At 34.8% G+C, this 15,032-nt stretch overlaps 1 long non-coding RNA gene across 1 annotated transcript; it reads left to right on the top strand.

The window, feature by feature from the left end:
• The first annotated feature begins 341 nt into the window (after window positions 1-341).
• LOC140696657 (uncharacterized) lies at window positions 342-14,332 on the top strand. The gene is made up of 3 exons (XR_012073167.1): window positions 342-427; window positions 2,218-2,266; window positions 14,186-14,332. It is a non-coding gene; the product is annotated as an uncharacterized lncRNA (long non-coding RNA).
• The last annotated feature ends 700 nt before the right edge of the window (window positions 14,333-15,032 follow it).

The raw sequence follows: 15,032 nt of genomic DNA, 5'->3' as shown, positions 1-15,032 counted from the left end.
GTGACGACTTCATTGTCATTCCAAATTATTTCACTGTGCTGTGGACCGACATTACGTTGATATGGTAATTCCAAAGCTGAAACAGTCAAGACCACTGAACTATTGGAGAGTTCAGGGGCACATTCTGAAACCTCTACCACAGCTTTTAAGGTATTCAGAGCTGCTTTCAACTCACTAGGTCCTCGGCACTAAGCACAATGGTGGTTGTGCCTCCACTCCATAGATGTTCTGGGGTTCAAAATTTGGAAATATTATTTCAAAGCAGATTGTATATTTATTCAATTAAATCTTAGGTATCAGTAGTTTCATGCCTTTTGTCTATCTTCTATTACAAGCGCAACAGAGGAATAAGTGAAGAGACCATGGGAATTAAACTCCTCCATATTGCTCCAAATAACACCTGGAAGAGGAATCACAATGAGGAGAGGTGAGCCAACCCCTGAGCCAGTTTTAATCCCCTTTTGCTCATTGACTGTAATCTCCAGAGAACAGAGAGGTGGAAATCTGTGAAGGATGCTTTGACATTGTGAAGTGACTTCTCTGGAATCAGAACTTTAGTCACATGGAAAGGAATTAGTAAATGCAGATTTTTAGTTCAGCACTACTACAGGCATTCAGTGAAAGACAGGAGCAGAATTTATGGACTTTTTACATCTTAGTTGGGGAGAGCATCATAAATGGCACTAATTAATATTGAAAGAACTAATATATGGTACACAGTCAAGAAGTATTTGTAAACAGACACTAGGCAATAGAGCACAGTGGTTAAGAGAGAAATTTTCAGTCAGCCTAGCATTTGAATTCTGGCTCTACCATTTACTAGCTGTGTCTTTGTGTCTGTGCCGTAATGTTGCTAAACCAGAATTTCCATATCTGCTTAACTGTAATAAACCCACTTCTCAGAGACTTATTATATGGATTAAAAGCCAGATGCTATATGTACTCAATAGTAATAAGAATATTAAAAGCAACAAGTATTGAGTATTTGCTATCTGCTAAACCCTTTTAAAAGTATTGCCTCATTTAATTCTGAGGAACCCTGTGAGGGGTTATAGAAGAGAAAACTGAGATAACTGAGAGGTAATATATCAGACTCAAGGTCACACCTAATAAATGAGGGAGTTGAGATCTGACCCGAGAGTCTACACTCAAATACAGTGCCCTTCTGCCTTTCATAAATGGTAGCCATTGTGGGAAGGTGGCCAGAGAAAGGTGATGGAGTAGATGCTTTCTCACACCTGTGGGACATCTGGCAGCAACATAAAGAAGTCACTAGTAGATGGTAAGCTTTTTATTCGGACACATATACAAGACACCAGAATCTCTTTAAAGAAATGTAATATGGAACAATCAATATGCTACTTAAGCCATCTATAAAAGAGAAAAAAAGTTTTTTATTCAGATGAAAGAAACATTAGCCAAACAGCAATGTTATGATAAAGATCAAGATTTGTCCCCACAATAATGCATGCATATTTATGGTATTCCCCACAGCCTTAGTAGTCTTTGTTTCAGTTGCTATTACTTAAATCAAGCATTGTATCCTCCCTCACTTGGAAGCCACCTAGAAGCCCACAACCCCATTATCTGTAGCAGTTTGCTTCACTACTCCTGGAGGCAGCTGGTACCTAAACTAGGAGGGAGTCTCAGCAAGTGTTATAGCAGCCTTTAATCTCTATAATAACAACACTAAGGCCCTAATTATCCAAACAAATAATTCATGCTACAACAGTGGGAGCAAAGGCCACTTCTGGTCTTTTTCCTCCCAGTGTTTTCCTCAAACTAAACTCAACAGAGAAGATCATGGCAGTTATCCAAGGTGTACTGTCCACGAAACAGAATAATATCTCTCTGAGGAAGTCAAGACTACCTTAAGGATATGTGATCACAAAATGGGAACAATTCCCTAAGTCCTGCAGTTTAATAAAGCCTCACTGACTACTAAGCAATAGTCACCTGGTTGCTGCTAACTCTAACTGTTAAAAAATCTAGTCTTAAAAAAACACAGGACATTTTTGTCTTAATACGTCCTTTAAAAGTACAGAGCCATAATTTTCATAAGAGACTGGGCCAGCCTGGAGACAAAAAAAGAAAAACACAAGATACCTTACCATTACCTATACAGACTAAGGGGGAAAATCAGAAAGGATAATATCACTGTGTTCTAGTATATACGTGAAAGATTTTATTATAACATTTTTTATCTGCATTTCACAGATAGGTAAAGTGAGATTATACAACTTGTTCAAGGTCACATAACCTGCAGGTAAGAATTCAAACCCAAGTGTTCTTACATAAGAACCTAGACTTACTTATTTCATTGTATTAAACTGTCTCTCCCAAAAATGGTAGGGTCTGAACTAGCCCAAATGATAGAATTTGTCAAAGTTTAAAAAAGAATGCATTTCAAAAGAGGTAGGTAATAAACAGCAAAGGCACAGAAGTAAACTGACATGACTTGGAAGGAAATAATAAAGAGGATGGTGGAGGCAAATGGAGAATTTAGCAAAAGATCGGTTAGAAAATACGGAAACAGGAAGAGAATCTCAAGAGAGCAAAATGAAGAAAGTGGTAGTTTAAGGTAACTGGTCTGATAGCTGTGTGTTTGAAACATTCAATGAAACAAGAAAACATCACATTCAACCTTCACACCTTTGGAAATATAGGTATTATTATTATCATCATCATTATTATTATTCCTGCTCTGACAGCAAAGCTTATCTGGATGTAGAAATCCCATAGTACTTCTCTAAACCTAGGCATGAAGCAATCAACTAAGTCACACTCAGATAATGGAAACCAGTAAAAAGACCTTCTTTTGTGTTCATATTTTCCAACCTGACAGTGATCTTCAGAAAGAAATTCTAGGCAAAAATCGTTACATATTTTTTAAATCTAGAGCTTAAAATATCAAATTATGCACCATTTTAAAGAATTGTCATTGACAAATCTTGATGCATTTAGCATGCAATCACAAACCTGTATGTGAAAAAATTGATTTTATAAATAGAAAATGATTAAATAGTGTAATTAACATTGAATGGATAAGTACTTAATGAAGTATCTTATTCTAAGCATACCCTTTGAGGAGAAAGAAATAATTATTATGGTGAGAGCTGAACCAAATTTGGTTCACATTAGGTTTTATATCTATTTGATTCAATAACTTCTTAGAAGACCTACTGTACTAAACATTTCCCAGAGATTTTGGAATATTAATCAGTCTTTCCACCAGGCCCTGTGACACTAATGGTCCTGTTTCCTGTCTGTGTGCTCCCACCCCTTTCCTCTCCTTGCACAAGTTTTTAGATTAGGGTATACACCTGGCTCAAGAGTAGCCAACCTTTAGTCTACCCAGGAACCCACAGTAAATTATGACCTGGCTCTAAAATAGAAAATGCAAGAATCCTCTCTTGGAAATTTGAACTAAGAGACTACGGAGAAAATTGCCAGATATTAATGAAAGCTGAAAGCTGAAGTCATGTACAGTCCATGCTAGAACAGTGTGGGCATTGTGCCATCAGATTTAGAGGAAGCTGGTCTGACAGGGAGAACATGAGACAGAGATGAGAGAGGCCATGCATTCCCTGAGGGAGAGAGAGAAAGAGATAAAAACAAAATCCTTGGTTTCTAATGTTTTCCCAGTGCCATTTCCCAAGAGTCTTGTACATACTCTGGTGCCTGTATTTAGATGTCTGTGTGATTTCACAAGTTGTCCTTACAATAACCTTCTTGTTGAGTGCTTTTCAAAGCTTTTCTATTCCCTTCCAGCAAGATATTCTTGCCTAATTTGCCTGCTAGCTGTGATACCAGCTCTGAACTATCATTGCAAAAAGTCAAAGATGACCAAGGGAGAGTCCCTGCCCCTAAAAATCTTGCAACCAGGTGGAAAACAAATATAGGCACATATCACGTATAATAGAAGAGAGACTCTGTAAAAGAGTACAAAGCACAATCAAAGTATCATGGAAAGAATGTCTGGCTCAGCTTAGTTGTGTCTAAGAAGGCTTCTTGAAGAAGGGGAAATTTTCACTGGATCTTAAATAATATTAGTATTTCAAAAGTAAGGAAAGGTGGAGGACTATATTCTCATGCAGGGAAACAGTGTCAGCAAGCAGAGTAGCAGAAGAGGGCTGCTTCTTGGAAGAACAATCTTCCTGAAATGAGTTTACAATATGGTGTAGATAGAATGGAAGAATGTAAGAGGACATAAAATGAGCATGATGCATGCCAGAGAATGTGGGGATTACTGTGCAGCCCATGGAAACTTAACTAGAGAAACTGGTTTATCAGTGTAAGTCTCTAATATGCTTAAAATGCAGTGTTTAGTATTCACTAGTATTCCCTAGGAGCAGAGGAAGTCAAGGTGAGATACCAGTTATTAAAGTATTTGATTCTTACAGGCTTGATCCTAGAAGGATCTACAAGGCCTGGAAGTGATTTTTCTGAGTTAAATGTATATACGAGATTGAAGAAATTTGTTTAGGACACAGTTCCACAGGTCACAGTGGAAAGGGTTGCAAAAAAAAATGAGTAGCAAGAGGCGAGGCCTAGAGGAGAGGAAGGACAAGGCAGTACAAAGCTTGAAGTATGTGAGAAAATAGGTACATTGTGAATGGCAGCCGACATTGTGGTGACAGAGTCGAAAAGCATGGTGAATTTAATTAGCCTCAAATTTCCAGAGGAATTCAGTTGTAAAGTCATTGTAGTAGTTTCCATTTACAGTAAAGAAATAATTTTTCAGACCACAAAAATTATCACTGTGTCACGGTGACTCAGTAAGTTTGTGAGTAATCAGACCATAACAACCAAAATACTGAACTGGATACTCAGAACTCACCTTACCTATATTTCTAGATCCTAGGAGAATTCCTTCATAGCCTAACTCCTGTGAAGGGTATTAAAACCCTTCTAACCCAAACTAAAATAAATATCAGACATTTATATTTCTGAAAAGGCATTAATCCCTTCAAAGTGAAAAGTGTCACTCTTTTTCCCCTTAATAGGACATTATAAATTTTATAAATGAATTGCAAGTACTCAAGCAGTCTAAAGTTTAAAATATCAATCTAGGTACTGTATTATCTATGAAATAGTCACTGGAAATCACTTGACATCGTTCTGCCTTTTCCCAGTGACTTGAACAAACATTTGGTGCATGGTGGTGCTTAACTCACTCAGAAATTACTTAATGAGCTGTATTAACATGCTGTAGACTACAGGGGAATCAGGTGTTGATAATAGTGATAATCATTATAAGAGACATTTCTTTATCCCCCCAACATAAGTTATTCTGTTCTCATAGATAAAATAGTAGTTATTGCCTACAAAATAATCCTAAATATGAGCTGAAACATTGTGCTCTTTCTGGGATGAAGGATGAGAAAAATAAAGTCATATGTTACTCTTGATATTTTGTATTATTTGAGAAACTATATTCAGGACTTGAGAAAAATTAAACTAGTATGTGACATAAATTATTAACTTGATGAACCAGGAGAATGATGAGCAAGTATTTGAATAATTCTGGGTGTTCAAAATCAAAATAAGGAAAACCCCTTACTGGGGACCCCTAAATTGGGAGATGATGAGAGCTCATACTATTGTCTATAAAAAATATCTGCTGACCAAATCACACTTCTCCTGCTGAGCACAGATTTCACAAAATACCTTATATGAGAGGTCTCTGAAGGATCCAGCCAACAGTGTTTCATTTAGAAAACTGAAATGAGGAAGAGGGACTGTGAGTATTGCCATGGGAAAGTAGAAAATACAGCATCAGTAGTCATACAAGTAACTGGATAGAGCTGAGATGTCAGTTTTGGAATTAAAGCTAAGCTTAGACTTCCCTCCTTGTTAGCTGTATAAACTTCAAGATGTGGCTTCATCTCACATCTCCATTTCTACTCATGTAAAGTAGAAAGTGGGATTATTAATATCCTTTTCACAGGGTTATTACAAAAATTATTTGGGATATATAATGTTGGCAATTCCTGGCACTGAGTGAATACTCAAAAATATTGGTTCCCTTCTTCTTTCACATCATCATTTGGTCTTCTAGGATCAGGCCTACAATTATCACACTCCAGAACAAAGTAATTTTAACTATGGGGAGTCAACTTATGAATCATATATTCTCCACAAGCTTTCTTGAAATCTCTGGTGTATAAAATATAGCTTTAGTTGCAAACATAAGGCACAATATGAATAAATTATCCTTTAGGGATAATTTAGACAATCAATGAGTTGGTATTTGCAGTTGTTCACAAGTAAAGGAAAAATGATGAAAGAATTATTGTCTATTGTTTTTAATTCTTTCAAATCCAAAAAGTAGCTATAATTTAGAGACGATTGAATTGCTTTTCTGTGTTCTGCAGGAGATAAGAAATGTGTAAATTATACCTCAACCACTTTGAGAAATTCTAGTCATGTTTATCCAAAATGAAATAAATGATCAGAAAAAGATGCAGATAGCCTTTTACACACTAAACTGAAAATGTTATCTAAAAGAGTGATACCACAACCTAACAAAGTTAAATGGAGCGTGAGAGGCATACACACCTTAAAATATCTCAAGGTCACACTTAATCCAGCATTTATTTTTGATGTGGTCCATTTTAAAGATATGTAATTTTCATCACACTCTCAAAAAAGTGAAAGTAAGTGAAAGCACTTTTTTATGCATGAAACACCCTGGAGACAATTATTGGTCATCACATTTTGTTAACAACTGAAGCATCCTAAATTGCAACCCAACTAAGTATAAAGCAGGTGTACAGCAGAGTTGGAATTAGAAATAAAATAGCCTTGCCTCTAAATTCTCTCTTAATTCACCCATTATCAGGCTTCATCTGCCCTAAATTGACATATTTTATGTCAATCAAACTGATTACTTTTTTTCAATAAATTGGAGTTATCATCCCTCCCCAACAATCTGTAAGTTATTTCCTAAGACTTTAGGATTTTGGAAGAATTGAGAATCTTGTCAACAAAATTGTCACTTTCTCAATATGATCTCTAGTGACTTCTTAGTGTTTTTATTTCATCCTTTGAGTGTCCTTTAGCTCTAAAGTTGTATTATGTTACATAATTTGATGATTTCAAATGATGGATTCATGAGTGCATGTGGAAATGTCCATATTTAGGTTAGAGTAAGGCTCAATCAGAGTAAGTCCAAAATAGTCCTATCATTTCCACTTAGTTTTATTCTTCCCCCATGGCAATAACTCTATGCATGGTTCTCATTAGCATTTTATATATATGAAGAAAAAAAAACAGATGAGAGGGCAGTTCAAGTCACTACTGGAAAAAAATTATCTCAAATGTGTAGTGGTTATTGGAGAAGTAATTTGCCGAAAATTATAAACAAGGACAGTGTTAGAGATGATATTAAAATTATTAGTATATAGGCCTTCATGCATCTTTTCAATTCCAGTCTCCTGATTTATGGTCACAGATCCATGTTGTATCATGAGATCATGAGAGTGTTGATGGTATCTGGGAGCAGAGAAAAAATATAAACCAGGGAAAGCAAAAATACAATACACATGCTACCACCATCCTACACCCAGAGCAAACATCATCAATCATACTGCTCCTTTTCACTGAATTCATCCAGGGATTTTATGTACAATTCTATTAAATGATAAGAGCTATGGTTAAATTTATGTTTTATAAAATGCTCAGTTCAACTCATTTTCTTCTCATTGTTAATCAATAAAATAATTATATGATAATAATTCCTCAATTAAAATATTTTAGTTTTTTACCTGAAAAAAGTTCTTGCTATGAGTAGGGGTCAAAATAGACAATAAATGATGTTATATGCCCTATTGCTTTCTGTCTAAAATGGATTACTGACCTTTTCAAGTAGTGTCCAAAACTGATCATGCTGAGTGTTACATATTTTAACTTTTTATTATGGAAAATTTTAAATATAAAAAAAAGTAGAGAGAACTTTTATGTACATTTCAGGCAACCATCTTCAACAATTATTAACTTTCTGCTGGTCTAATTTTACCTAACCCTTTGCCTTTTTTTCTATTTTAAAGCAAATTCTAGAAAGCATGTCACTTTACCCATTAATTCCTCAATATGTATCTCTATCAGAAAAGAACTTTCTAAAACGTATCACATCATTTCCACACTCAACAAAAAATTTTTTGCAATAATTTTAAATAATTACTTAATATCAACTAATAACCACTATATGTTCAATTTTCCCCAATTGTTTGAAAATGTCTTTTTGAATTTTTTGATACAAATCAGAAATCAAGATCCAACTGGTTAATAAATTTCATAAAATACTACCTTTTAATCTATAACATTCCTCCCTCCTCTTATTTTTTTCATGCTGTTTGTTGAAGAAACTGGATTATTTTCTGTAGACTTTTTCTACTCAGTATATGGCTAAATGGAACCTTATAATAACATTCATTATGTTCCTCTATCCTCTGTATTGCCTGAAAGTTGTCATTAGAAATAGAGGCCTTATTGATTCAGGCTTATTTTATTAATTAGTTTTTTTCTACAATACTTCATCTATAGAGACAGATGTTCATTATTGTTCTACCTCAGGAAGCACATGCCTCAATTTGTCCACTTATTTTTATTAAGAACAGCCCAGCCATTATCAAGTTGCCATCAACCTTTCCCTTAATGATTTTAGTAGCTGTTTATGATTGTTGCTTTAGTCTGTTATTTCATTAGGGCTGACAAAATGGTGGTATTTAGCATTCTCTATACATTTAATAGCAATGATTTTTCTATAAATAAAAAATTCTCTCTCATAAACCATTAGGCATACGTACTGAAATATAGCCTGTACAGAAAAGGCAAAAGAAATAATTGAGTCCTCCCTTTTATCAGTTTTCAAAAAAATGAGTTGATGTCCTAGCTACTTCCAAAGATGTTCCAAAGGCTGTGTGATTCTGCTTTTATGCTTGTTCGATTTTGCTTTCAGTATCAAGTGTTTCACTGCATTGTGATCATTATTCTTTGTCCCATCTTTGGCGGGTGGGAGCCCTTCAAGTTGGCTCCTGTGGTATTTTGACATAATTGTAATCTGCTTGGATAGCTTTCTCTTATCTGTCTGACAAGATGTCCCATGCTCATCTTGTGCAATTCCTGCCCCAACTTGCAATCAGTCATTTTTCTAAAGAACCTTGGTTTCTTTTAGTGGGAAATGGTATTTAGAAGCTCCTATGTGAGTTCTAGAATAGAGCTATGTGGTCTTTGCCACTAGGGCTTTCAGTGTACAAACCTAGAAAACATATATTTTCAGATAGAGAAAAATAAATAAGTACATACATCTCCAATTCAAATTAACAATTACAAAATTTTTACTTAATTTATTGGTTTTTTATTTTATCTTTTTTCTCTTACTCTATCCTGATTCCTAACACTAACATAATTACTTAATTGCTTTATGCTATTCATCTATATATCTATTAATGATAGTTTTAAGTTAACAATGCCAGTATCTCCAGCAGCAACATTACTGAATACAATTTAATATTTCTTTGTTGTTCTTCAGTCTTTACAGTATATGCCACTAGTGATATAAAGCCAAAAGCCTGTTTCAAAAGTCACTGAAAATTATTCTTTTCTGCATAATTTTCTGTGACATAGAATTAAGTTTATTAATTTGTTTTATATTTTACAGATTGATTTGCTGTTTTCTTTTTAAATTAATTTTGTTCTTTAATTACATAAAATATATTTTAAAATTGTTCCCAAGCCAAAACTAGAAAACAAACACTTTGATAGAAGTCTAGCCTCCATCACTCTCTTCCCCACTATTTTCTCCACTTCCTTATTAATAATTATTTTTACAAGTTTTTGGCATTGTTTCTTTTTGAAAATATTAGTGAAACACATACATATTCACCCACACAAGCCAGTACTTCTTGCCTAAGAAGGAACTTACAGCACACATTCTTCTGCATCTTGTATTTTTAATTAATAATATATTTGGGAGGTTATGCCAAACGTTTTTAGAAACCTACTCTATTTTACAGATATACCATCATTTTATACTGAAAGGCTATTTTTAATAACTTGCATTTTTTCCTAACAAATGTTCAAGTAATTTTTATTCCTAAAAAGTTGTTTTGTTGTTGTTGTTGTTGTTGTTCTGTGACACTTTATTTCCCATTGAAATAAAGTTAACTCTGTACTTTTCTAGAAACATTCCTCTTTCAAGCACAAAATAGCTGACTCTCATGTGAAAATGTATATGTCTACAATGGGAAAAAAATGAAATACACTCTTCAAAATGTTGAAACTTGTGGTTACTGTTTCTTTTCTGACATGGATTGAAATATAGCATTTATTCTGTGGGTTATAGAACACAAGCAAAAAAGCAATAAATTATTGGTTTAAGGTCATAAACAGTAATCATTCTTCATAAATTTTGAGGATAAGAACTTGCTAAAATGTATCACAAATTAGAAAAATCAAAGTTTTGAGTCAAACAGATTCACATTTTTCATAACACATAACACATCTCTACTACCTTTGCCAACACAGAAATGGCATAGCTTTTGAATTCATGTATGCAAAATTACTGAATACGTAAACAGATCACAAGAATATATCAAATGAACTTGTTGCTGAGGCAGGAGTCACCAAGGATACTCCATCAGATAATCCAACAATCATATATTGGGTGCCTATTGTATTCAGTCATATATTGGGTCAAGCACTCCACCAGCCATTGGGAAAACAAAGATGAATTGGCTTCCTGAGTTTAATTTTTCTACTCACCTGTGAATTTTTAAAGGGCTGACAAAAAACAGACAATTTACAAATTCTGGAAGAGTGTGTGCTAAAGGCAATAAATATTTACAGGCTACAGTGGAGTTAACACAGAGAAGTTCAAGTGATTAATTCTTGGGAGAGCTTTCCAGCTAACTGGCAGCTGGGCTGAGCCATGAAGGCTAAATAACTGAGTAGAAGATGGGTGAAGGAATTCACAGCAAAGGGAAAAACAAAGAATATTATATTAGTCATTAGAAAATTCTACAAATGGCCTTTCCCAGGACTCAGTATCTCTAGGGCCTTTAAAAAATAATCAGGCCTAGGTGCCGCCCCACCCCTACAAATGCAGACTCAGATTAGCCTGGGGTGAACCTGAGTGTAGGAATTTTTTAGAGTTCTCCAGGTAATTCAATATGAAACCAAAGCTGAGAATCATTGCAACCATTGATGTCTGGAACTATCCAGAAAGATTCAAACTCTGTGTGAATACACCTTTTAACTCTAGAGGGAAGATTGAAGGATATCCTTTTTGCTTATAGAAACCCTATAATTGTTGTCCTACACTATAGCCTGGGTGTAATGTTCTTAATATTTCCCCCATCACTTTAAAATCAAGAAATGGTCACCTTTTCAAAACTATGTCATTGTTTTGTTTGATTTTATAAACACGTAGGAACAGTGATGCTTTTAGCAATTAGTAACAAATTGGGCTTCACCTTAAGCCAAAATTTAGTGCAAGTGAAAGAAGATTACCCATCTTTTTGACTGTTAATGCCTCATTATGCATTTCATTAAGTAAAGTTTTTACTTTAAAAGGTTCATTAGTAACAACTAGTCTTCCCTCCTTTCTAATTTATATGCACCTGTTCCTAATTACAGTGCCACCGTGTCAGCCTTAGAAAATGCATCTTAAACTCTTTGAAACAACCTGGATATTTCTGTCTACCCAAGGATATTCACCTTCCTGTTTAAGAACTACCTCTACTTTCTTTCATCTCAAATGTATTTCCTGTAGTTTTCTGGTATAATGTTTTTACTTCTCCAATATTTAAAAGGTAAATATGAGCATTTTTATTTTGTTCTTATTCAGAGGCTTACATTTCATTGAAGGTGGGTGAGCCTGTCTGAATAAAAAAGAAGACAGGAACACCCATTGCCCCCAATTTGTAATCACTAGTTCTTTTTTTTAATTCTGTGACCCTGCTATGACTGAATGTTTGTGTCCCGTCACCCACCAAAATTCATATGCTGAAGCCCTGTTCCCAATGTGATGGTTTGAGGAGGTAGGTCCTTAGGGAGGTAACTAGGTTTAGATGAGGTCTGAAGGTGGAGCCCGTCTGGTGGCATTAGTGCCCTTATAAATAGAAGATGAGGCCAGAGCGCCTCCCCACCATGTGGAGAGCATTTCAACACAAATCAATCCTAACAAGGATTTAAAAAAGGAATGATGTTTAAACAAGATCATTTAATTGTTTTTAAGTTTTGATTATAAATATGTTATATGTAAACAGGAGACGTGAATGCTATTTTTGAAAAAATATTCAAAATTAATTTCTTATAAGTATAGCAAAGGAAATTTTCTTATCAGGGTATAAAGCATGAGGAAAATCTATTCATCATTCTCACTCTTCACCTGGGGCATCTCCTTCTTAATCCCTCCCTGACCAACTGTCAAATTCCATATGCTGCCTATCACACTCTACCCCAAGCCTGTGTTGCCCCAAAGCACTCCCAGATTCCTCTCTTACTTTAAAATGTAGCTACCCTTTCACCATCTCCTCTGATCTCAATTTTCTGGCAAGACTTGAACAAATTCTTCTACATTCGTTCATGAATGACAGTAAGTTCATTTCAAGTACATTTATGAATCTTCATAATTATCATCTAGAGCTGTATTTTAAAATGAGTAAGTTATTCCTAATGCTGAGAATTGAAGTCATGTTGTGGGGATTAAAAAAAAAGTACGAAACAAAATACCAAAAGACCTAGTTTCACAACTCTTAACTCACTTAACTTTTCTGATCCTCAGTTTTGACAAATGCAATATTTATATAATATCCACCCCCTTTGTTGTGAGGTTATATGAAAATTAAAAGTACTTTGAAGTTTTTCATATATATATGAATGTTACATTTGTATGTATATATGTGAATAAATATGTATGCACACACATATAAATATATAATAAGATAGTATTATTTACTCAATATGATGGGGCTCATGGACCTTTTAGTCCTACCTTCTACAATTGTCAAACAAATAAATGACCAGTTAAAATATTAGATGAAAAGGAAAGAGAAATGACCTTTCAGCAGAAAAGGATTGCTGTATACCTTGGAGACTACCACTGAGATGCCCAGAGAAATGGCTTTTAGAAAAATGGTCACCATTTCATACCTCTAGCCTTCCAAGTCCAATATAGCTGAATTCGACACAGTAGGAAAATACAGAATAAAAATGGCCCTGCAGGTAATTTCATCCTATTATGTTCATATGAAAGGAAGACTGTGAACTCTACACATTTTTTCCAGTGTTCTTTCTTACAGTTTTAGTGCACTGATCAGAACCAACTGAAAGCTATGTGCTGAGGGTTATAATTTCATAGGAAGTAGTAGCGCAGTAAAAATCTGATGGATGTAAACCTGTAAGGAGGTAACCTAGGGAAGGCATAAGAAGCAAAGTAAGATTGTCTTAAATAAACCCATTTGGACTTGCCTATCACATAGAACTCTACCACTATAAAATTACGGATTGGTCAGGACCAGCTGGAAAGCTTGAAAGATAATGCTGAGGAAACAAGTTCAGGCTAGTGTGTCATCTTAAAGCTGCTGAGGCAGGAAAATCACTAATTGCATTTTTTGAGTGACGTTTTTGATCACTGTATCTTCTCATGAAAGAGAATCTTCTGAAAATTGAAAGGGTGCTAGGATATTGAGAAATCAGCCAAGTGGCCATTTGTTTACCCAGAGTATCATTTTCTTTTTTTTTGTGGGGATTAGCAGGAAGGGTTGGCTTTGTTGTTGTTTTTCCAGATACCATGCTGTGTCTGAGCAGTTATTTAGGATGGACCTTATACACAATATTTCCTGACGTGACTACTAAAGTGGATAGAAATTCATGCCAACAAGACATAAATGTCATTGGCTCCCTTTCCTTATAATTTTTCAGAAGAATCTTATATAAATATACTGATGGGAACAACCAGTAATGAGATTCTTCAGTGAGGAAAAGAAAGAGCAATATAATGAATAGAAGCTTCCAGGCAAGAACAACATCCAGCAGGAGATAAAGAGAAGTTGAGCTGTGTTCAGAGTGAAAAATTATTACAGAACGAACAGACTAATCTCTGCTAATATGTTAGTGGCTGTATGAATATAGCAGCTGTGTCACTCAGGTTGTGATAACTATTATTTTCTGTCTCAAGAAAGAAACTAAAAACTCGGGCTCTGGTGCTGCTGAACAAATGGAATTCCAGCACTTTAATAGAAAGGCACTGGCCTTTTGGAAGGAGAGAACATCTCACATCTGAAAAGCCTTGAGATCACCTGGGGAAACTGATGAGTTAACGAACAATCAGGTAAGTGGACAGAACAAGGGAAAGGACAAAAGGGCACTGCTAACCTACTTAGATTTTATCTCCCTCTCACTTCCTTCAAGGGTCATCTTTTCTACTCTCTGCCCTAGAAATGTTTAACTTGACTGTTTAAAAATCTCTGACACGGTGGGAGAATACAGAATAAAAATAGCCCTGCAGGTAACTTCATCCTATATAATACGTTTACGTAACAGTATTTTTTCAGTCCATTTACAGTTGCTTAATGTGTATCTCAATAGTCCAGTGCTACTTAAGATTAGATAAACTTAGATTAAATTTAGATTAACTTCAAATATTTATTTGACTCAGCACTAAATTTTATTTTTATATGTTCAGTCTTCATAGTCTTTTGATCACATGGTAGGTTTTTAGTCCACAGCATTTAAATATGAAGTAGAAATTTGCCACCTATTTAAAAATATAAATCACACTAACTTCTATAAACTGCAGATTTCATGCTCTTTTCCCCGTATCCATATTCCCTACTAGTTAGTCAATCTGGGTAAGATAAAAATGTCAAGAGCATTTGGTGTTGAAGAAAAAAGAAAGGTGTAGAATATTTTCTCACAATACTAAGTAGCATACTTTGTTTCTAGACAATTTATTTTAAAAAGAATTTATTGAGCACCTACTTACATGCCCACCTGTACTCAAAACTGGAAGATGTAAAGAATAA

The sequence above is a fragment of the Vicugna pacos genome, chromosome 5 (assembly GCF_048564905.1).
Source record: "Vicugna pacos chromosome 5, VicPac4, whole genome shotgun sequence".
Taxonomy (NCBI): Eukaryota; Metazoa; Chordata; class Mammalia; order Artiodactyla; family Camelidae; genus Vicugna; species Vicugna pacos.
The sequence above is the reverse complement of the archived record's forward strand: the minus strand, read 5'-3'. Positions and strand labels throughout refer to the sequence as shown.